At 41.0% G+C, this 24,236-nt stretch overlaps 1 protein-coding gene and 1 non-coding gene across 2 annotated transcripts in view; both read left to right on the top strand.

The window, feature by feature from the left end:
• The first annotated feature begins 1,692 nt into the window (after positions 1-1,692).
• Positions 1,693-24,236, top strand: part of KPNA1 (karyopherin subunit alpha 1) — an 81,832-nt gene continuing 59,288 nt past the window's right edge. Inside the window, exon 1 of the mRNA XM_053565316.1 lies at positions 1,693-1,882. The gene's annotated coding sequence lies outside the window, so the exon portion shown is untranslated. The remainder of the gene's footprint in view (positions 1,883-24,236) is intronic.
• On the top strand, positions 4,304-4,435 carry LOC128568287 (small nucleolar RNA SNORA51). Its single transcript, XR_008375097.1, has one exon. It is a non-coding gene; the product is annotated as a small nucleolar RNA SNORA51 (small nucleolar RNA).

Below are 24,236 nucleotides of genomic sequence, written 5' to 3'. Positions count from 1 at the left end.
ATGGTATAACATTTAAGTAACATATTTAGGAATTCTGCTTCCAGCAATGGCCTACCATTGCTGTTTGGATCAACCATTCCACCACTGAGAACTGGACAAAATATAAAAAATAATAATGCACTGAAGAGCTACCAAGGCAGTGAGAAGGTGTGGGTGAAAAATTGGGAAGAAAGAAACCACAAGAGGTGGGCCTGACATTCGTCATCACTTTTCTAAAGCTGAGGTGATTGGTGATTTTGAAAGGTATGGCTGAAAAACCAAGCAAGCTTTTGGCTGTCTCACGGAATTAAGGCCAGGCAACGAGGAGAGACCCTAGTAAATGCCCCAGACTTTTGGTTGGGACCCTCAAAGATTATACCACAGCTACCAATACGGGTGAACTGGCAATTAATTAGATTTCACAAAGACTAAAGTCCAGTTCTGAATAATCAATCCTAGTTTCTGATTGGAATAAGGAGATCTGTCTCCAGCCTACCTGTGGTCAGGCACACTCAGTCTGTCCCACAGGACAGCGTCCCTTTCCCCACCCTTCACTCAGACTCAATTCTGACCTTGGTAAACACACCATCAGTGGGGCAATGCTGATGCAGCATGGAGAGAGAGAGAGAGAGCCAGGACAAATGAACATTGCATAACCTAAAATTCAGGGAGTGTCGTCCTCTCTCCCCTTCCCTCCCACACTAGTAAATATTTTAATCTACCTCATCTCTTACACCTGGGGTTGTTTTAACTTGATATAGGTGAGTCTTTTCTGTCCCGTAGCCCCTGCTGGGCGGGCTACTTTTTTTCTTCGTTTGAAGCCAATACTCCATTTGCTCCCCGCAAAAGAATACCATCAGATTTAACATTAACAACCTTTTTGCTCCAAATTTTCGCTTGAGAGCCCTTACTAGGAGCTAAGCAAGTATTTAATTTCTTATTGATACTGCTCATACATTCTCAGGCAAAGGGGATGGGAGACAACTAAAAAACCAGGTATACCTAGAAGCTTCCAGTAAAAGTGCTGCATATGAACCCCTCACACGTGAGGCGCTGAGCGACTACCTTTTTGTTGTTATTGTTATTGTTTTTTGAGCCAGTCTCACTCTGTTGCCCTGGGTAGAGTGCTGTAGAGTCATAGCTCACAGCAACCTCAAACTCTTGGGCTCAAACGAGCCTCTTGCCTCAGCCTGCCGGGATTACAGGCAGCCACCAGTACGCCCAGCTAGTTTTTCTATTTTTAGTAGAGACGATGTCTCGCTCTTCCTCAGGCTGGTCTCGAACTCCCCAGCTCCAGCGATCCAGCTACCTCGGCCTCCCAGTGCCGGGATTACAGGCGTGAGCCACAGCGCCCGACTCCGCTGCCTTCCTAATAGGAAGTCGCACTCCCTCAGCCTTGGATCATTCCATCCATCATTCCCTGAACAGGTATGAGGTGCCTACCACCTTAAAGGTCAACTATGAAGAGGCGAGGATCAATCCGCTCTAGAAGAGCTAATAGAAGACACGTTTGTAGACAAAACTTTCCCCAACCTTTGCCATGGACTGAAAACCTCAGCTAGATCTGTCCGACTCCCGACTCTCTTCACTGGTTGGGAGCTAACCGCGGAAGGCGTCCAGTGAAAGACCGTTAGACTACTACGTCTCCCAGCAGGCTCCGCGGCGAGCGGTGGAGTGGCGCACGCAGACGCGAGGGCCGGCCCACCGCACGCAGGCGCACTGCGAACGCCGGCTGAGCTGAGTCTCGCTGCTTGGTACGCGGCGGCGGAGATCCAGGCCTAGTGAGCAACGCTGAGGCGCGGGCTAGCTCTTCGAGGTTGTGCGCAGGAGACGTACCGCGGTCCATTGAGTCAGCTGTCTGCTCGCTTCAGCTGTGGCACCGGGTTCGGTTGCCTTGAGCCTGGTGAGTGCTGGGGCTCCGTGGCCATATCCCCTCCCCCTCCGGCTGGCGGATTCGGGAGAGGCCCTGGGGCGAGGGCGGGTGGTGGATGTGGTTCGAACGAGGGTGCCTGGGCCTGGACGCTCTCTGCGTGTCTGAGCCTCACGGCCTGGCTGTGCTAATCGCCGCGCGGCGAGAGGAGGAGAGGGAGGGGGTGGGGAGCGCTAGTGCGATCGCCATCAGGAACGCCGGTCGAGGCGGGGCGGGGCTGCGCGGCGCGGCGGGGCGGCGGGGCTGGGAGCGGCGCCGGGGACTGCGGGGAGCAGAGGCAGCCGGGCAGAGATGAGGCGGGCGCGGAGCCTGCGCCGCGGGGCGGGGTCGGGGAGCGGGGGTGGGTCGCGCACAGTGCTGTGACAGAGCCAGGGAAGAGCGGGGGGTGGCATTTAAAAATTTTAACGGAGGCAGGCAGAGACTCCTGGGAATTCATAAGTTAACACCTTGGGCAGGAGCCGGTGGTTTGGAGGAAGGTGGAGGGGGGAGCAGAGGGCGTAGACGGCTGCAGTTTACAGATGTCATAACAACATGGGCCTGAAGCGGCTGACCGGGGGTGTGGTAATTATAGGAATGACGGAACTTTTTCTGCATAGAGTCTGTGTAACTGGTAATGCGAGGGAAACAGAGAAGTATTAGATTAAGCTCAAAATAGGAGGAGAAAACTGGAGTAGTCAGGGAATTCGTCACTAAGGAATTACGGTTAAATGAAACTGCTTTGTGTTACGCTTTTGAGTAAAAGGTTTCAACATTATTTTTTTTTTTACGGTTTAAATTCAGACTAAATGATTACGAAGTGTTTTTTTTTCTTTATTGTTGGGGATTCATTGAGGGTACAATAAGCCAGGTTACACTGATTGCATTTGTTAGATAAAGTCCCTCTTGCAATTATGTCTTGCGTGTTTTTGTTTTTTAAGAGACCGGGTCTCGCTCTGTTGTCCAGGCTGGACGCGAACTCTTGCGCTCAAGCGATCCTCTTGCCTTATTTTTAAGTAGCTGGGACTATGGGACATAGGAGCGGACCGCCGTGCCCCGCTGTTGCGAAGTATTTTTTTCTAAAACATAGTATTTACTAACTTTTACCCCCTTCTTTAAAAAACGAGCGGTGTCTTCAAGACAGTAGCAGGGCGGTGCGTATGGTTCAGTGGGTAGGGTCCCGGGCCCGGTCCCGGCCAAACTGCAACAAAAAAATAGCCGGGCGTTGTGGCGATCGCCTGTAGTTCCAGCTGCTCGGGAGGCTGAGGCAGGAGAATTGGCTAAGAGAATTGGCTAAGCCCAAGAGCTGGACGTTGGGGTGAGCTGTGACGCCACTGCACTCTACCGAGAGCGATAAAGTGAGACTCTATCTCTCTCTAAAAAAAAAAAAAAAAAAGACCTTATTAGCAGTCGATGTATAGGTGACTCCCCTCCCCTTGTTGTTTCAAGGCTTATTTTAGACTTTTTTCTTAATTTTTGCTTGCATTTGTGATATTTTGAAATTCACACTTAATTACCCCTTCCATTTTAAAGATTGAAAAGGTAAAAAATTAATGTTTTTTTTTTGTAGAGACAGAGTCTCACTTTATTGCCCTCGGTAGAGTGCAGTGGTGTCACAGCTCACAGCAACCTCCAACTCCTGGGCTTAGGTGATTCTCTTGCCTTCAGCCTCCCAAGTAGCTGGGACCTCAGGTGCCCGCCACAACGTCTGGCTACTTTTTTTGTTGCAGTTTGGCTGGGGCGGGGTTTGAATCCTCTACCCTCGGTATATGGGGCCAGCGCCCTACCCACTGAGCCACAGGTGCCACCCGAAAAATGAATTTTTAAAATGAAAGTGAGAATGAGTTTTTTTGGGGGGGCGGTGCAGAGGGCGGGGAGACATAGTTTTAAGCTGTTGCCCTGGGTAGAGTGCTATGCTGTCACAGCTCACAGCAACCTCAGACTCTTGGGGTTAAGCCATTCTCTTCCCTCAGTCCAAGTAGCTGGGACTACAGGCGCCTGCCACAACGCCCGGCTATCTTCTGGTTGTAGTTGTTTGGCAGGCCCAGGCCGGATTCGAACTGGTCAGCTCCCGTGTATGTGGCTAGTGCCCTACCGACTGAGCTACAGGCACCGAGCCGAAAATGAGTTCTGTTGTATTTTTATTGTAATAATTTATTCTCTTACAGGTATATGAAATTTTAGAGAGGACATGAAAGTAAAGGAATTAACATTTATGAGCTCCTTTCTAGGTTTTGTGCTAAATGCTTTACATGTATTAAAACGTTTAATGCTTACAGTAGTTTTGAAGTTGGTGTTTCTTTTTCTGTTTTACAGATGAAAGCATTGAAGGTCAGACAGATTAAGTAACTTAACTAAGGTTATCCAGCTATTGTGGGATAGAACCCAGAGTCACTGCCATTTTAAGAATTATTTCTCGACCTCCTGGTGCTTACCACAGGCTGTGTTCTTACACTGACTGTATAGAAAGAGGAGGCAGAATAAACCTACCCTATGTACACCCCAGCCCAGGCCCCATGCCTGGTCTGTATTGTGAATGGGGGAACATGGAAAAAAAAAAAAAAAGAATTATTTCTCTCCCTCTTTATACTTCTTGGTTGTGTTTTCTTTATTTTATCCATTTATTCAGTGTATACTTATGGAGTAATCCTGTACCTGAGATGGAATGTAGTCATGATCAAGACACAGTTCCTGTCTTCATGGGATTTATAATGTAGCAGGGAAGACTAGTAAACATTACAAATATTGATTGTATGACATTTTATCAGTTATAAAAATTGAGCAGAAACTGTAAAGCAGTCTAATAAATAGCAAAGGAAGTTCAAATGGAAGCAGATAACATAAGCCTTGAGGAATTTCCAGTCTTGTAGGGAAAACAAAACATACATTTATTTATAAAAGTTTAAAATATGGGCGGTACCTGTGGCTCAGTGAGTAGGGCGCTGGTCCCATATACTGAGGGTGGCGGATTCAAACCCTACCCGGGCTCTGAGTGAGACTCTTGTCTTTAAAAAAAAACAAAAAAAAAAATTTAAATAAATGGCAAATACATCATCAGAAATCAGTTTACAACTGCTCTGCGCCTATGACTCAAGCAGCACCAGCCACATACACCTGAGCTCTGGCGGGTTTGAATCCAGCCGAGTCCGCCAAACAACAATGATGGCTGCAACCAAAAAATAGCTGGGCATTGTGGCGGGTGCCTGTGGTCCCAGCTACTTGGGAGGTTGAGACAAGAGAATCGCTTAAGCCCAGGAGTTGGAGGTTGCTGTGAGCTGTAATGTCACGGCACTCTACCCAGGGCGGCAGCTTGAGGCTCTATCTCAAAAAAGGAAAAAAAAAAAGAAAGAAATCAGTTTACTTTCATATGTTACTTTGTAAAGTAGTCTGTTTCTTTTTTTTTTTTTTTTTTTTTTTTTATAGAAACAGAGTGTCACTTTATGGCCCTCAGGTAGAGTGCCATGGCATCACACAGCTCACAGCAACCTCCAACTCCTGGGCTCAAGCGATTCTCTTGCCTCAGTCTCCCGAGTAGCTGGGACTACAGGCGCCCGCCACAACGCCCAGCTATTTTTTGGTTGCAGTTCAGCCGGGGCCGGGTTTGAACCCATCACCCTCGGTATATGGGGCTGGCGCCTTACCAACTGAGCCACAGGTGCCGCCCAAGTAGTCTGTTTCTTCACAGAACTATGATTTAATATTGTGCATATTGACTTTTATTAGAATATATATACACCGAAGGATGCCATGAAAAAAGTCTTTTCTTCATTGCTGTCCAATGTAATTATTGATCTCTGGACAGTATAGACTTAGAGATAAAATTCTTCTTAAAATTCCAGTGCTGGGCTTTTTTTCTTTTCTTTTTTCTCTTGTTTTTAAACAAATGACTACTTCGAGGTCATTTTTGTTTTGTAAGCCATCCTTTTGCTTTCTTTCTTTTTTTTTTTTTTTTTTTGCAGTTTTTGGCCAGGGCTGGGTTTGTACTTGCCACCTCTGGCATATGGGGCCAGTGCCCTACTCTGTTGAGCCACAGGCGCTGCCCGCCATCCTTTTTCTTTTTATACTTTGACTGTCAGGTGGCTTAGAGCTTTGTTTGATTTTTGTTAATTGTCCTTAGTCTCAGCTATATTATGAATTGTTTTATACCAGATAGTCTGGAATTACTTTCAGTTGTTTCCTGGATTATTTTCTTTGTTCTCTGTTGCTCTCTATTATTTTGTCCTTTTCCCTTATACTTGAGAGTAGGACCACATCTTATTCTCTGCTCCTCCAGTGTTTTAACACAGTGTTTGTTGAATTAATGATAAAATAGTTTCAGTGACTTATGACACCTATGTTTTTAAGTCTGCCAGATTGTTTTCAGAAGTACGTGTGAATATTATATATAAAATCACATAAGACCCTTGGCCATGCAAGATGCCTGACCTAGTGATAAAGATAATCCTCTGTTACTGTCTTTGTTTTTTTTTTTTTTTTGAGACAGAGCCTCAGGCTCTCGCCCTAGGTAGAGTGCTGTGGCATCACAGCTCACAGCAACCTCCAACTCCTGGACTCAAGCTATTCTCCCTCCACCTCCCAAGTAGCAGGGACTACAAGCGCCTGCCACAACACCCGGCTTTTTTTTGGTTGCAGCCGTCATTGTTGTTTGATGGGCCTGGGCTGGATTCGAATCCGCCAGCTTAGGTGTATGTGGCTGGTGCCTTAGCCGCTTGAGCCATAGGCGCTGAGCCTATTCTCTTTGTTTTACATATCTTTGAACTTTACAGGGTATTGTTAATTAGCCAAACTGAAGAAAATTTTGGAAATGGTAAACAATTCAATTAGCTGATTTGGGCTGATTTCTTTCTTCTATTTATTGCTGTAGTAAGCAGGAGATGAGAGGCCAACTGGAGGCCAGATAGGACATTAGAAAATTCTGAGGCTGTGCATTGAAAGAGCAGGGATGATGAAGACTGATGGAATATACAGGTTTTTTTTTGGGGGGGGGTGCAGTTTTTGTCTGGGGCTGGGTTTGAACCCGCCACCTCTGGCATATAGGGCTGGCGCCTTACTCTTTTGAGCCACAGGCGCCATCCGTAATATACAGTTGTTTTTTTTTTTATTGTTTTTTATAGCTGTTGTAGGCCAACAAAACAGATCTAAGTGAGAAAATGGTTCTTAGTGTTGTAGACTAATGGGACAGTTCTTGAGAAGAGGCAGTAATCCAGAATGTGGATAATGGAGATAATCCCCTTCATACAACAAGAATAATGCTGCCCTTCATATACAAAGATAAGTCTGCTTATTCATTGTAATTAATTTTCTAGCATGAGGACAGATATGTGCTGAGTTGTCCGTGAGTCTCTGTACTCTGTGACCAGCAAGGCAGTTTGGGGTCAAAATGTGAGTTTGTAGCTAGAGAACAACAAGACGCCAGAAAGTACTAACATCTTCTGAGGAGGTCAAGCTTTACATCAGGTGCTTTCACTTAATTGTTCTTGCAAAACCACTTTGAGGGAGGTAGTTACATACGCAGAGAGATTGGGTAACCTGCCCTACTTCATAAGTAGTAAGTAGTGAAGCTGGGATTAAAATATGAGGGCTGTTTGTATATTCACATCAATCATTGAAGCTTGGTTTTATTAGCAATTCAATCTCTTTGGCAGAACAGACTGGGGATAGTTTATTTAACATTATCAAATAATACTGAAGATATAATTTGCTGACAGCTGAGAGATTATTCATGTTTTATCACCATTAAAAAAATGTAATTTTTAAATTAGAGTATCCAAAAAGTAGCTGTCCCCTGTCCTAGCTTCTGCAGTTTAGAGGCTACCATTTTCTTTCTCTTAATTGTTTCCTCTTGTGTTTACTTTCATATTTATAAATAGAGTAACTTGCTTTTATTACTATTTCTTGATACAGCTATTTTAGACATTATTGTTGACTTTATTATATATGCAAGATGTTTCTTACCATTTCATACATACCTACTTCACCGACTACATACACTGCCTCTCCCATCCTACAAATATAGTTACCACAGGTATTTAAGTCAATATTCAGTGTTCACTATTTTATAACTATGTACATATTTATAGCTGAACCATGTAGAGTATTATGATACCATTTCCTCTGAGTCGATTTTTGTTTTTCCAGGAGTTAGTGTGTGTGTGTGTGTGTAATTTCCTGAGACAGCCATCCTGGAAATCTCTTCTCTTTTTTTTTTTTTTTTTGCAGTTTTTGGCTGGGTTTGGTTTGAACCCACCACCTCCGGCATATGGGGCGGGTGCCCTACTCCATTGAGCCACAGGCGCTGCCCTCTCTTCTCTTAATGTAGTCTGTGGTAATTTACTTTCTGGGCCTGCTTCTCAGTTGTTATTCTGCAACGTCTGTTTACATTATCCTTAAAATTCTCTTTCCCCTTCTCTGTTTCCTTTTTTCTGTTTCTCATATTTTCTTTCTTGGTTTACTCATTTCCTTGGAGTGTGTCTTCGAGTAGCTTCCTAAGAAAGGGTACATGGGAAGTAAAAACTTTTTAGATCTTGCATAATTGAAAAAAATCTTTATTCTGCCTTCACATTTGATTAATAATTTGGCTGGATATAAAATTCTAGGCTGAAAATAATTTTTATTCAAAGTTCAAAAGTTCTTTTGTTTTCTATCCAATGTTGCTGTTGAAGTCCAAAGCCAGTCTGACTCTTCATTTATATATGACCTTCCCCTCCAACCCTGTCTCTAACAGGGGTCCTCAAACTGCGGCCCGCAGGCCACATGAGGCGGTGTGATAGTGTTTGTTCCCGTTTTATTTTATTACTTCAAAATAAGATATGTGCAGTGTGCACAGGAATTTGTTCATAGTTTTTTTTTTTTTTAAACTATAGTCCGGCCCTCCAACCGTCTGAGGGACAGTGAACTGGCCCCTTGTTTAAAAAGTTTGAGGACCCCTGGGAAGCTTTAGGGTGTTTTTAACCCTTGAAATTCCATGATGATATTTCTAGGTGTGGGTCCTCCCTGCCCACCTCCCCCATTTAAGGGCCCATACCAGCTGGGAATTGATGACCTTTAGTTTTGAGAAAATTTTTTATTTGGACATTAGGTAAAAATGGTTTTTGTTTTCTGTTTGTTTTTTTTTTTGAGACAGAGTCTCAAGCTATCACCCTGGGTAGAGTGCTGTGGCATTCCAGCTCACAGCAACCTCTTAACTCTTGGGCTTACGCAATTCTCTTGCCTCAGCCTCCCAAGTAGCTGGGACTACAGGCACCTACCACAACGCCCGGCTATTTTTTTGTTGTAGTTGTTACTGTTCAGCAGTCCCGAGCTGAACCCTCCATCCCTGGTGTATGTGGCTGACTCCCTAGTCACTGAGCTACAGGCACCAAGCCAGGTAAAAAGGGTTTTAAAATGAATTATGCTTCGGAGTTCTTAACACCAGTTTGTACAAGGTCCTTTATGTTTTTCTTAAATTTCTGAGCCTTGTTTCTACTATATATTATCCCTTCCTATAGCATTGTGGTTGATACATCCATGAGTATATAAGAATCATTGTGAAATATGTAGTGGGTTTGTGTGTATTTATTTAGTTTATTTATTGTGTCATAGATCATGTCCTGTTTCTTTTTTACTCAGCATTGGTTTGGGGACCTTTCTATTTTGTTTTATGTATGTATAATTGTGTCTAATACAGAATTCTATTACCACACTGTACTTTTCATTCCCTGATAATTGAGACTGAGTTGCCTTTCTGCCATCACAAGTACTCTGTGGTAAATATACTCTAAGTCAGAGGTCCTCAAATGATGGCCCGCGGGCCACATGCGGCAGTGTGATTGTATTTGTTCCCATTTTGCTTTTTTTTTTGAGACAGAGCCTCAAGCTATCGCCCTGGGTAGAGTGCTGTGCCATAGCAGCTCACAGCAACCTCCAACTCCTAGGCTCAGGTGATTCTCCTGCCTCAGCCCCCCAAGTAGCTGGGACTATAGGCACCTGCCACAATGCCTGGCTATTTTTTTTTTTTTTGCTGTTGCAGCCATCATTGTGGTTTGGTGGGTCTGGACTGGATTCGAACCCGCCAGCTCAGGTGTATGTGACTGGTGCCTTAGCCACTTGAGCCACAGGTGCCCACCGAGCCCCCGTTTTGTTTTTTTACTTCAAAATAAGATATGTGCAGTGTGCATAGGAATTTGTTCATAGTTTTGTTTTTTTTTAAACTATAGTCCGGCCCTCCAGTGGTCTAAGGGACAGTGAACTGGCCCCGTTTAGAAAGTTTGAGGACCCCTGCAAAGTTGTACATCTGTATGGATTTTAGTGAGAAGTTCTCAGGGGTATATACCCCAGATTGTGATTCCCAGGGCATAGAATATAGAATGGAAGATTCAGTTTATATTGTCTACTTGAGTTCAAGAGAGTTTTTTGCACATTGTCTTTTCCTCTACGTGGTTTTACCTAATTTTCTATTTTTTGTCAGTTGGATAGTTATAAAGTGGTTTTTCTTTGTTTCAATTTATGTTCTCTGATTACTAATCAATTTGTGCATCTCTTAGATTCATTCAGATTTTCCTTTTTGATAATTGTATATTTTATCCTTTGTCTGTCTTTGGTTTGCAGAAGTTCCTTGTAGAGGTTAGATTTGAATGATTTGTTGATAGTAGTAGACTTGGAAAATACCTTCTCTAAGTCTGTTATCTTTCTGTTAATTTTGCTGGTGGTGTCTTTCGTTGAATAGACGTTGAATGATGCATTGTTTCATAATCTCTTACACTTCTGTCTTTTTGGCGTTGGTATCATTATTATTATTTTTTGTAGAGACTCACTGTACCACCCTCGAGTAGAGTGCCATGACGTCACACGGCTCACAGCAACCTCTAACTCTTGAGCTTACGCGATTCTCTTGCTTCAGCCTCCCAAGCAGCTGGGACTACAGGTGCCTGCCACAACACCCGGCTGTTTTTTTGTTGCAGTTTGGCCGGGGCTGGGTTTGTACCCGCCACCCTCCGCATATGGGGCCGGCACCCTACTCACTGAGCCACAGGTGCCGCCCGGCATTGGTATTATTTGAGTATTGGAATTCTTAGGTTGTTTTAACTTTTTTCTTTCGTCTTCTAATTTTCATCTTTTTGTTCTGTTTCCTTTTTTTTTTTTTTTTTTTTTGAGACAGAGCTTCAAGCTGTCACCCTGGGTAGAGTGCTGTGGCATCACAGCTCACAGCAACCTTCAACTCCTGGGCTCAAGCGATTCTCCTGCCTCCGCCTCCCAAATAGCTGGGACTACAGGCGCCCGCCACAACGTCTGGCTATTTTTTGGTTGCAGCCATCGTTTGGCAGGCCAGGCTGGATTCGAACCCGGCAGCTCAGGTGTATGTGGCTGGTGCCTTAGCCACTTGAGCCACAGGCACTGAGCCTTTGATCTGTTTCTTGAGAGATTTCCTCATTGATACCACCTAGCACTTCTGCTGATTTTTAATTTCTAGTCACCTTTTAAATTTCTTAGAGCTCATTCTTACTGAGTCTTTATTTTTTCTTTTTCTTTTCTTTTTTTTTTTTTTTTTTTGAGACAGAGCCTCAAGCTGTCACCCTGGGTAGAGTGCTGTGGCATCACTACTCACAGCAACCTCCCAACTCCTGGGCTCAAGCGAGTCTCCTGCCTCTGCAGCCCAAGTAGCTTGGACCACAAGCGCCTGCCACAATGCCCGACTATTTTTTGGTTGTAGCCATCGTTGTTTGGTGGGCCTGGGCTGGATTTGAACCTGCTAGCTCAGGTGTATGTGGCTGGCACTTTAGCCGCTTGAGCCACAGGTGCCAAGCCAAGAGTCTTTATTTTTCTCATAGACATTTTCATCCTTCTGAGGATTTTTTTGTTTGTTTTTTTTGAGAGAGAGAGTCTCACTTTGTTGCCCTCAGTAGAGTGCTGTGCCATTAGCTCACAGCAGCTTCAAACTATTGGGCTCAAGCAATCCTCTTGCCAGTAGCTTGACTATAGGTGCCCATCACAACACCCAACTAGTTTTTAGAGATGGCATCTTGGTTCTTGCTTGGCTGGCCTGGAACTCCAGAGCTTAAGCAATCCACACGCCTCAGCCTCCCAGAGTGCTAGTATTAGAGGTTTGAGCCCTTCTGAGGATATTAAAGATAGTTTTTTACTTTTGTTTTCGTTGGTGTTTCTTCAGAGTTTGTATAATTAGTATGCTGCTTATTGTAGAAAATTTGGAAGGTAATTTCCAAATTTAAATAAAAGTTGTATTCCAGTTTCTTAAACTATGAAATATTTTTTAAAAGTGTAAAGCATAATGTAAGTTGGGTTTTTGTTTGCAACACTAGGATTTTTTTTTATAAGTTAGCGTTGTTTTTCTCATTTCTCAGTATACTGTGATTATTTCCTAAAACCTGGCCCTCATTTTGGACCTTTTAGGTTGTTTACAATTTTTTATTAGAATAACACACTACAGTCAACATTCTTAAACATACGACTGGTTTTATTTCCTTTGTGTGCATTCCAAAAGAGGAACTTTTGTATTCTAGGGTTTGAATTTCCAAAATGTTTGATAAGGATTTTTCTTTAATGGCTCAGTGGCTAGGGTGCCAGCCACATGCACTGGAGCTGGCAGGTTCAAATACAGCCCGAGCCTGCCAGACAACATGACAACTACAACCAAAAAATAGCTGGGTGTTGTGGCAGGCGCCTGTAGTCCCAGCTAGTTGGGAGGCTGAGGCAAGAGACTTGCTTAAGCCCAAGAGTTGGAGGTTGCTGTGAGCTGTGACATCATGGCACTGTACTCAGGGTGACAGCTTGAGACTCTGTCTCAAAAAAAAAAAAAAATTTTTTTTTTTCTTTAAATATTTTGATATTGAGAAGGTCTTTGGGGAATCTCCCACTTTGGGAACCTATAGATAGATATTGGAAGGTGAAGTCAGAATTCAGGTCAAAAGTTATAGTAAACTTCTCAAAGGAAAAACATCTGAAGGTAGGCTATGAAATAAGGTATATATTTCTGGTGGGTTTTAATTGTAAGATGTGACTTAGAGGTGAACATCTTTGAAGAATGTAGCATTTACTTCTCACAGGAAAGGCTAATTGTAGAACTTTTTAAACTTTGTACTTAATGAACACTGAAATGCTGTTAATAACATAAAGATAGTCTTTAATTGTATTATAGGAAAAGAATGGGTCTTATATTTCAGATTTTAATTTTCTTTCATGATTTCTACTGAAATCTTTTAAAAGGCTCTGTGTCATTTGACTAGAAACTCATAACAAACGATTATTAATATTTTCAAATGAAGTGAACACTTTATACTTACTCATAAATCGGTTAATCCAGGTGTGATATCTTGTGCCTGTAATCCCAGCATTTTGGGAGGTTGAGGTAATAGGATCACTTGATGCCAGGTGTTCAGGAGCAACTTAGGCAACGCAAAGAGACTCTGTCTCCACAAAAACCAAATGAACAAACAAACAAAAAGGTACTTATATTTAAATCCATAATTTGCCTTTTCTTTTTTTTTGAGACAGTCTCATGTGCCATGGCATTATAGCACACAGCAACCTCAAGTTCTTAGGCTCAAGCGATCCTCTTGCCTCAGTTTTCCTATTTTTAGTAGAGATGGGGTCTCGCTGTTGCTTAGGCTGGTCTAGAACTCCTGAGCTCAAGCAATCCACCCGGCTCGGCCTCCCAAAGTGTTAGGATTACAGGTGTGAGCCACTATGCCTGGCCTTAACTTGCTTATTTTGTAGTTCACACTTTCTTGTGGTTTCAGGATTTTTTAAAATAGTCTTTTGTTATAGCCGGTTTTGGTTTTTATTATAGTATTAAATGCACATTGTGTTTTCTAATAACATTTGTATGATAGAACTAAGCAAGGTGTTCCACAAATAGTATTGCAGAACTTAAATAGAATATTTAGAATTTGTTTCAGATTTACTGTCTCTGGATGGCCTGACTTAGCATGCTATGACTACATAATGTCTTGAAAATAGTAAAATTATAAAGAGATATATACTCAGTATCTTTTGGGTATAGATTGGTGGACAGTGTTGAATGAATCAAGAAAAAGGGATCTTGGGCAGCGCCCGTAGCTCAGTGGGTAGGGCACCGGCCCCATACACCAAGGCTGGCGGGTTCTAACCTGGACCAGGCCAGCTAAAACAATGACAACTGCAACAAAAAAATAGCCGGACGTTTGTGGCAGGCACCTGTATTCCCAGTTACTTGGGAGGCTGAGGCAAGAGAATTGCTAAAGCCCAAGAGTTAAGGTTGCTATGAGCTGTGATGCTATGGCACTCAACCCAGGGCAACAGCTTGAGACTCTGACTCAAAAATAAAGAAAAAGGGATCTTGTAGAACAAAAATGTTCAAATTTGATCTAAGAAGTGGTAAAGACATTGTATGTCCTTATCCATTGGAGTAATACAGTGAAAAATGTCTTGAGATTAATCTGAGGAGTTTGTGGAGGATGAATTGAAGAGCAGAGTCTGAGGGTAGCAAGGGTGGTTTAGAGTTTTTGTTGTTACCTAGATATAGGATGACAAGGACCTAGTGGCAGTGGGAATAAATGGGAAAAGATAAAATGGAAAATTCAAATCAATTTTGGATGGAATAAGTAAAACTTGATAATTGACTAAATGGGCATGAAGGAGAAAGTGAAGCATCTCCTTTATGGAAATAAGAGAGTGTGTTTCTGTTTTACCACCCGTGGTTTGGCGTCTTGTTTTTAAGTTTGTTGTTTTTGGCTTTATTTCTCTAGAAAACAAGAGGAAGATTAGATATAATGGCTTTAATTTAAAGTGTTCTGGTCCCTGTTAGGGTACTGTTAAGTAATTGGCAATAACTTAAAATTTTCAATTAATAACTTAGGTGATCTTAGGATAAACTGAATAATATTGTTGTACTATTACTTTATTATTCCTCTTACATAGTTTTTTTCTTTCTTTCACTCTTCAGTCTAACTTCAGTCTACCTGTTCAGCTATGTTTTACAGCAAAATTTTTGCTCTACTATAGTGATTTTCAACTACAGATGCATATCAGAATTCACTTGGGGATCTTTAAAAGAAAAAAAAAAAAACACCAGGTCTCTGTTGTCTGCTTTAGACCTGTTAATCAAATTCCTTGGAAGAATACTTTGTGGTGTGTGTTTTTCGAAAAGCTTTCCAGTGGAGCAAATATTAATGTAATCCCTCTCACATAAAAGAGGAAACAAATCCATCTTTTTTATGGATACTGGTGAGGAAATCTTTATGTTTTACACATATACAGGCATATACAGACTTTTTAATAGTAGTTTTAATTTCACAACAAAATTAAATAGAAAGTACACAATACCTTTTGGACACTTCGTCACCTCCATATGCATACAGCTTTCCCTACCATCAGCATTCTGCACCACGGGGTTCATTTGTTACAGTTGATGCTATAAACCGGTGTTTTTTAACCTTTTTTAAAAATCTTGTGGCACACTTGAACCTATAGTTAAACTTCTGTGGCATACTTAAATTATGTTGATCAAAACAAGTAAAAAAAGAGGATATACTTAATGTGCTTTGAACTTCTTCTGAAAATGATTTAATAGTGATCTGTAAAAATTTTGGAGGCATCAAATCACTGCTGTAGACTGAATGTTTGTGTCCCCTTAAAATTCATGTGTTGAAACCTAATCCCTAATGTAATGATGTTTGAGTGGGGCCTTTGGGTGATAATTAGGTAATGGGAGGGAGATGAGTTATGAAAATGGTTGTCATGAGAAACATTTTTTTCCCACATATTATATTGTCAAATATGGAAAAGTTGGAGGAAGTCCTGTATTGGCAGTGTGGGGTGGGGAAAACACTGGTGCTTTCATCCATACTGATATATTGGTGCAACATTTTAGAGTAGTTTGACAATATCAAAATTGTAAATATACATACCTTTTGACTTTTGAGCTTCCACTGTTAGAATTTATTAATGGTATAATTTCATAAATACATGAAAAAGAATATTTGTTGCAGAATTGTTTGTGAGAGAAAGTGGGAGATAGAATTAATTGTCATCAGTAATGTCTAGGTTCTAGGCATAAAAGTATAAAAATTACTATATTACATAGTTAGAAGGTGATTTAACTTTTTGGGGATTGTTATAGGAAGTAGTCCAAAATTGAAGCCAAGTGCCAAACTGTGTGTGTAATTATCCTGTCAGTGGACAATAAAAAATAGATAATGTGTATACTTGTTTAACATAACTTTTAAAAGGATATACAAAGAACTTGTTGGTTATCTTTGGAAACCAAGAGAGGAACACTTGTATAAATTTGTTTTTATTCCCTTCTGTATTTGGGTTTTTTGGTTATTGTTGAAATTCTGAACCTTTTAAATCAGGTTCTATCCCTTAGAATACTGGGGGTGGGGTGGGGATGGATTCAGAACCCCCACATATACCAAAATTTTTGCATATCAAGTCCTGCAATCAACCCTGTGGAACCCGGTATATGCATTTATAGCCATTTCTTCATTACACAGGTATCAAATATGAACTATATACATATATACGGTCTGACATTTAAGTTTGTGAACTTGCCCTGGTGCACTTGAATTAGCAGCACTGTACAAATAGCTTGGTAAGGTTTCATGCCCTCGGAATATCAGTGTTTCACAGCCGTGTTTGTGTCGACGTTTGCTGGTGTCTTGTTGAATGGCATTCATTGTTGTGTGTTTTTGTGTGCCACTGAAAGAATGTCAGACCTTGAATTATACATTTCTTGTTAAATTTGGCAAGAGTGGAAATGAAATCTGGGACATGTTAGTCTAAGATTATGGGGATAATGCCATGAAGAAAATAGCAGTGTACAAGTGGATTAAACATTTTTCTGAGGGGAGAGAAAGGGTCACTGGTGAAGTGAGGTCAGGGCAGCCAGTAACGAGCAGAAGTGAAGAAAATATAGCAAAAGTTTATTGAATTGTGCATCACATCGTCGGCTGATTGTGAGAAGCATAGCAGACCAAGTAAATATCAATAGAGAAACAGGAAAATCTTGACTGAAAATCTTGGCATGAGAAAGCTGTCTACAAAAATGATCCCCCCCCCCCCAAAAAAAATGATCCCAAAGGAGCTTGCCAGTGAACAAAAGCAAAGGTAAGTCAAAATTTGCCGAGACTTGAGAGAGGTATGATGATGTTTTGGGCTGTGTTATCACTGTCATTGAAACATGAACATACCAAAATGACCCTGAAAGAAAGCATCAAAGTGCATAATGGAAGTCAGCCAATTTTCCACAACCAAAATATTTCCATCAGTCCAAATCAAGAGTCAAAATTATGTTGCTAACCAATTTTGACATCAAAGGAGTTACTTATTATGAATTTGTAACAACTGGACAGGTAGTTATCCAAGTTTACTCTTTGGAAATGCTGAAAAAGCTGTGTGAAAAGGTTAGATGAAAATGACTTGAACTTTTCTCCAGCTTGCATCATGACACTGTACCAGCATTGACATGGCACTGTCTGTGAGGGAATTTTTAGCCAGTAAACAAATAACTGTATTAGATCACCCTCCCTACTTACCTGATCTGGCTCCACTGACTTTTTCTTCTACCCGAAAATAAAAGAAATACTGTAATGAAAACATTTTGATAACATTCAAGACATCAAACCTGTAATCCTAGCACTGTAGGAGGCCAGGGTGGGTAGATTGCTTGAGCTCAGGAGTTTGATTTGAGACCAGCCTGAGCAAGAGCGAGACCCCATCTCTAAAAATAGCCAGGTGTTGGTTGTGGTGGGTGCATGTAGTCCCAGCTACTTGGGAGGCAAAGGCAAGAGGATCATTTGAGCCCAAGAGTTTGGGGTTGCTGTGAGCTGTGACACCATGGGACTCTACTGAGGGTGACAAAGTGAGGCTCTGTCTCAAAAAAAAAAAAAAAGACATTCAGGGTAATATGATGAAGACATTAATGGTAATATAATGGCCATTCCAGGAAAAGGATTCCAAAATTGCTTTGAAGGGGGAACTAGGTGCTGGCATTGGTACATAGCTTCCCAAGGGGAGTACTTTGAAGGTGACCATAGTGATATTCAGCAATGAAGTATGTTAACAATTTTTCTAGGATGAGTTTGTAAACTTAATTGTCAGACCCCATGTATGGATTAGATAGTGGGAATTAAGTTTCCACATGTAACTGTTCTTCATTTTATGAGGTACTTTTATCTCTATTGTGCACATGAGGAAACCAAGACTCACAAAGGCTAGTTTATCTTCCCTGTGTCATTAGTTATGCTGAAAAGCAAATTTGAACACAGGGCTTTAAGGCCAGGCTTCATGTTTGAACTTGCTTCTTATGATATATATGGCTTTTTTTTCTTTTTTTTAATTTTTTTATTGTTGGGGACTCATTGAGGGTACAAGAAACCAGGTCACACTGATTGCATTTGTTAGGTAAAGTCCCTCTTACAATCCTGTCTTGCCCCCAAAAGGTGTGGCACACACCAAGGCCCTACACCCCTCCCTCCTGCCCTCTCCCTGCTCTTCCTTTGCTGCTTATGATATTTTAATAAAAGGAAGCAAGTGAATAGTTAATTTTTGTGTAAACATTTGTGTTCTTTTAGATTTTTATTTATTTTTATTTATTTATTTATTTGTTGCAGTTTTTGGCCAGGGCTGGGTTTGAACCCTCCACCTCTGGCATGTGGGGCCAGCACCTAGATTTTTATTTTTTAAAACATTTATTTATTTATTTATTTACTTAAGATGGGAGTCTTACTTTTGCTCAGGCTGGTCTTGAACTCCTGAGCTCAAGCAGTCTACTAGCCTCAGTTTCCCAAAGTATTAGGATTACAGGTGTGACCTACTACACTTGACTTTGTTATATATATATTTTAATTTTGAATTAATTTTAGACTTACAGAAAAATTTTAAGATGTGTACATGACCACCTACATACTTTTCTTCTACATTTGTCAGTTGTTCATATTACCTTTTATCCCATTTGCTTTATTATTTATTTTTCCTCTCTTTCTATTTATGTATGTTCTTAACATTGCTTTTCTTTAATTGCATACCCTTATAGCTTCATATTAATGAATATAGGCTTCAAATTAACTTCCTTAAGTTTAAATGTTTTTTGTTCCCATTAGCTTTTTCCAGTTCCTAACCTTACTATATGCTTTTTCCTTTTCTTTCTTTCTTTTTTAAAAATTTTTTTGTAGAGACAGAGTCTCATTTTATTGCCCTAGGTAAAGTGCCGTGGTGTCACACAGCTCACAGCATCCTCCAACTCCTAGGCTTAGGCGATTCTCCTGCCTCAGCCTCCTGAATAGCTGGGACTACAGGCACCCGCCACAATGCCCAGCTATTTTTTTGTTGTAGTTTGGCCAGGGCTGGGTTTGAACCCGCCACTCTCGGTATATGGGGCTGGTGCCCTACCCACTGAGCCACAGGCACTGCCTGGTTTTTCCTTTTCTTAACGGAATACTTAGGTCCTTTAATTTGAATCATTGTGACACAGCTATTGTTACACTATATTGTGATATTTCTGTGTCAAAATGCTGTCTGCTTTAGAAAACCAGTGTTTTTCTTTTTATAATTCCTCTGCATCTTTATTTTTTATTTTATTTTATTTTATTTTATTTTATTGTTTTTGAGGCAGAGTCTCACTTTGTCAACCTCTGTAGAGTGCTGTGACATCATAGCCCACAGGAACCTCACACTATTGGGCTCAAGTGATTCTCTTACCTCAGCTTCCCAAGTAGATGGAATACAGGCACCCACTACAACATCTGGCTATTTTTTTAGTGACAGGGTCTTGTTCTGCCTCTGGCTGATCTGGAACTTAGGAGCCTAAGCAGTCCACCTGCCTTGGCCTCCCAGTGTGCTTACAGGCATGAGCCACTGCACCTGGCCTCTCCACATTTTTAAATATAATTTCTTCAGGGTAAGGATCCGTAGCTCAGTGGTTAAGGTGCCAGCCACGTACACCAGGGTTAGCAGATTCGAACCTGGCCCAGGCCTGCTAAACAACAATGAAAACTACAACAAAAAAATAGCCGGGCATTGTGGTGGGCACCTATAGTCCCAGCTACGTGGGAGGCTGAAGTAAGAGAATCACTTAAGCCCAAGAGTTAGAGGTTGCTGTGAGCTGCGCACTCTACCGAGGGCAACAAACTGAGACTCTGTCTCAAGAAAACTTGCGGATATAGATAAAGCAGTGCTTCAAGAGAAACTTAGTTGTGAAGGCCCATATTAAGAAAGAAGAAAGAGGGGTGGTGCCTGTGTCTCAGTGGGTAGGGTGCCAGCCGCATATACTGAGGGTGGGTTCAAACTTGGCCCCAGCCAAATTGCAACAACAACAACAAAAATAGCCCCGTGTTGTGGTGAGCGCCTTAGTCCTAGCTACTCTGGAGGCTGAGGCAAGAGAATCGCCTACGCCCAGGAGTTGGAGGTTGCTGTGAGCTGTGACTGCACGGCATTCTACCGAGGGCTGTAAAGTAAAACTGTCTCTATAAAAAAAAAAAGAAAGAAAGAAAGAAGAAAGAGCTAAAAGTTAGTAACCTAACCTACTTTACTTTAAACCACAGAAAAAAGAACAGAGGAAAGATAAAGGAAGCAAATAATATAAGAGTAGAGTGGAAATTAATGACACAAAGAATAAGAAAACTATAATAGAGAACACTAGTGAAGTTGAAAACCAGTTCCTTGAAAAGATTAACAAAATTGACAAACTTTTAGTCAGATTGATTAAGAAAAAAAGACTTAGCTTTTTTTTGAATCAGAAATGAAAGGAGGGGCCACATTATTAATGATCTTATACAGATTTAAAGGTAATGAAGAAATACTATTTACAACTGCATCCCAGTAAATTAAATGTCTTAGATGAAGTGGATAAGTGTTTAGAAAGACAACTACCAAAACTCACTCAATCTGAATAGACCTAAAACATGGCGAAGACATTGAATGAGTAGTCACACAATTACAAAGAAAAGCCTAGGTTTATGAACTTTACTACTGAATTCCACCAAACATTTTAAAATTAATGCTAATTTTTCACTTCTAAAACAGAGAGAGGGAGAATACTTCCCAACTCATTCAACATCGTATTTGAAAGGAAGTTAGGCAAGAAAAAGAAATAAAAGGGATCAAAATAAGAAAGGAGGTAGTAAAACTGTCTCTTTTACAGATGATATAATGTATATCAATTTGGGGTTTTTTTTTTTTTTTTTTTGAGATAGAGCCTCAAGCTGTCGCCCTGGGGAGAGTGCTGTAGCATCACAGCTCACAGCAACCTCCAACTCCTAGGCTCAAGCGATTCTTCTGCCTCCGCCTCCCAAGTAGCTAGGACTACAAGCGCCTGCCACAACGCCCCGCCATTTTTTGGTTGCAGCCATCGTTGTTTGGTAGGCCCAGGCTGGATTTGAAACCCACCAGCTCAGGTGTATGTGGCTGGCGCCTTAGCTGCTTGAGCCACAGGTGCCGAGCCTATAATGTATATCAATTAAAAAAAGTATACTAGTATGTTTAGCAAGATTGTAGGATATAAGATCAATATACAAAAATCAATTGTACTGGAGGTGCCAAGAAATGTATGCACACTTTAAGACATATTGTCTACGTATCACTTTTTGAAGTTGACTTAAATATGTATGACATTCACGCAAAAGATGGTGTTAGTCAAATGAATGCTAGTATCTACATGCAACAGGCATGAATGGGATAGCCTTTTCTCTTAAAATTAGTATGCATTTTTGACACATTCTGTATTTCTCTAGACTTGTGATGAACAATCTGACAATTAAGAAAACAGTTCCATGTACAATGGAGAAAATAAAATATTCAGAAATAAGTTTAACAAAAGAAATGCAAAACTTATATTCTGAAAGCTATAAAACATCATAGAAAGAAATTATGATCTAGATAGAAAAATAGCCCATCTTAAAGAATCGAAAGATAAGACATTTTCAAGGTGGCAGTACTCTGCATATTGATCTACAGGTTCAGCACAATCCTTATTATAATATCCCAGCTGACTTCTTTGTAGAAATTGACGAACTGATCCTAAAATTCATGAGAAATTGCAAGGGATTCAGTATAGTCAAAATAGTCTTGAAAGAGAAGATCAGAAGAAAGAAGCCTTAAACTTACTGGTTTTAAAACATTACAAAGCAGTAGTAATTAAGACTGTGGAGTTGGCACAGGGATACACACATAGGTTAATGGAATCAGTCTGGTTCACAGACTTCTTTTCCCTGTGTTTACATAGCTGAAGGGGCAAGTGAGCCCTTTTATAAGGTTTCTTTTCTTTTCTTCTTTTTTGAGACTGAGTTTCACTATGTCGCCCTCAGTAGAGTGCCGTAGCGTCACAGCTCACAGCAGCCTCAAACTCTTGGGCTTAAGTGATTCTCTTGCCTCAGCCTCCCAAGTAGCTAGGACTACAGGTGCCTCCCACAACACCTGGCTATTTTTTGGTTGTAGTTGTCATTGTTGTTTGGCAGCCCCAGGCTGGGTTCAAACCCGCCAGCTTCCATGTACGTGGCTGGTGCCCTAGCCACTGAGCTACAGGTGCTGAGCCTTTTACAAGGTTTCTAATCCCATTCACAAGGACTCTACGATCCTGACCTCATCATCTCTGAAAGCCTTGGCCCTCAGACACCTTTACATTGGTACTTAGGATTTAACATGTGAATTTTGGGAGAGAAACACATTATCTGTAGCAAGAGTCGAGTCCATTTAGTGGAGAAAGAGTAGTCTTTTCAAAAAATAGTGTTAGAACAGATTGATAGCCACATGCAAAGAATGAAGTTGGACTTTAGATCATGTCACGTACAAAAATTAATTCAAAATGAACCACAGACCTTAATGTCAGAGGTAAAACTTTATAAAACTCTTATAAGGAAAAAAAACTCTTATAAGGATATATAGGGTTAAGGATTCTTGGAAATGACACCAAAAGCATGAACAAGAAAAAAAAACGTTAATTTGAACTTCATTAAAATTAAAACTTTTGTTAAGCTTCAAAGGACACCATCAAGAAAGTGAAAAGACAAAAAAAACTACATTTATTTGCAAAGTGTATTTGATCAGGGACTTGCATCTAGAATGTGTAAAGAAATCTTACAACTCTAGAATAAAAGGACAAATATTCTACTTTTAAAATGGGCAAAGGATTTGAGCAGACTTTGTTTTAATGGAAGATACACAGTTACCAAACACATGAAAAAGTGTTCCTTCTCAGTCATTAGGGAATTACAAATCAGTGAGATACTACTTCGTACCCACTAGGATGGTTTGAATCAAAAAGTTGGAATGGCAAAATGTTGGAGCAAATTTCATATGCTGCTGATGGAGGAACATAAAATGGTGCAGCCACTTTGAAAAAACAGTTGGGCAGTTTGTCAAGTGATTAAACATAGTTACCATGTGACCCAGAAAGTCCACTCCTAGGTGTGAAAAATGGAAACATGTCTATACAAATACTTGACCACAAATGTTTATAGAAACATTATTCCTACTAGCTGCAAGGTGGAAACAGCTCAAATGTCTATCAGCTGATGAATGGATAGCCAATGGAATATTATTCAGCTATAAAAAGAAATTAAGTACTAATATGTGTTACAACATGGATGAATTTTGAAAACAATATGCTTAATGAAAGAAGCCATTCACAAAACATTGCATATTCTATGATTCTGTTCCTATGAGATGTCCAGAAGTGGGATGTGCAGAGTAGGGATAATAGCTAAACAATACAGGATTTCTTTTTTCTTTTCTTTGTTTTTTGAGACAGAGTCTCACTATGTCACCCTGGTTAGAGTACTGTAGCATCACAGCTCACAGCAACCTTAAACTCTTGGACTTAAGTGATTTTTTTGCCTCAGCCTCCCAAGTAGCTGGGACTACAGGCACCCGCCACACACCCAGCTTTTTTTTTTTTTTTTTTTTTTTTTTGTAGAGACAATCTCACTTTATTGCCTTGGTAGAGTGCCGTGGCATCACACAGCTCACAGGAACCTCCAAATCCTGGACTTAGGCGATTTTCTTGCATCAGCCTCCCAGAGTAGCTGAGACCACAGGCTCCCGCCACAATGCCCAGCTATTTTTTGTTGCAGTTTGGCCAGGGCTGGGTTTGAACCCGCCACCCTGTATATAGGACCGGGGCTCTACCCACTGAGCCGCAGGCGCCACCCACATTTATACATTTTTGTATGTTGAACCATCCTTGTATCCTTGGGATAAATCTCACTCAGATCATCTTGGGTTAGGGTGGCACCTGTGGCTCAACGGAGTAGGGTGCTGGCCCCATATGCCAGAGGTGGCAGATTCAAACCCAGCCCCGGCCCAAAACTGCAAAAAAAAAAAAAAAAAAAAAATAGATACATCATCTTGGGTTTTAACATTTTTTTTTTTTTATTGTTGTATG

The sequence above is a fragment of the Nycticebus coucang genome, chromosome 16, assembly GCF_027406575.1.
Source record: "Nycticebus coucang isolate mNycCou1 chromosome 16, mNycCou1.pri, whole genome shotgun sequence".
Taxonomy (NCBI): Eukaryota; Metazoa; Chordata; class Mammalia; order Primates; family Lorisidae; genus Nycticebus; species Nycticebus coucang.
Note: the sequence above shows the minus strand (reverse complement) of the source record. Positions and strands in the feature narration are given on the sequence as shown.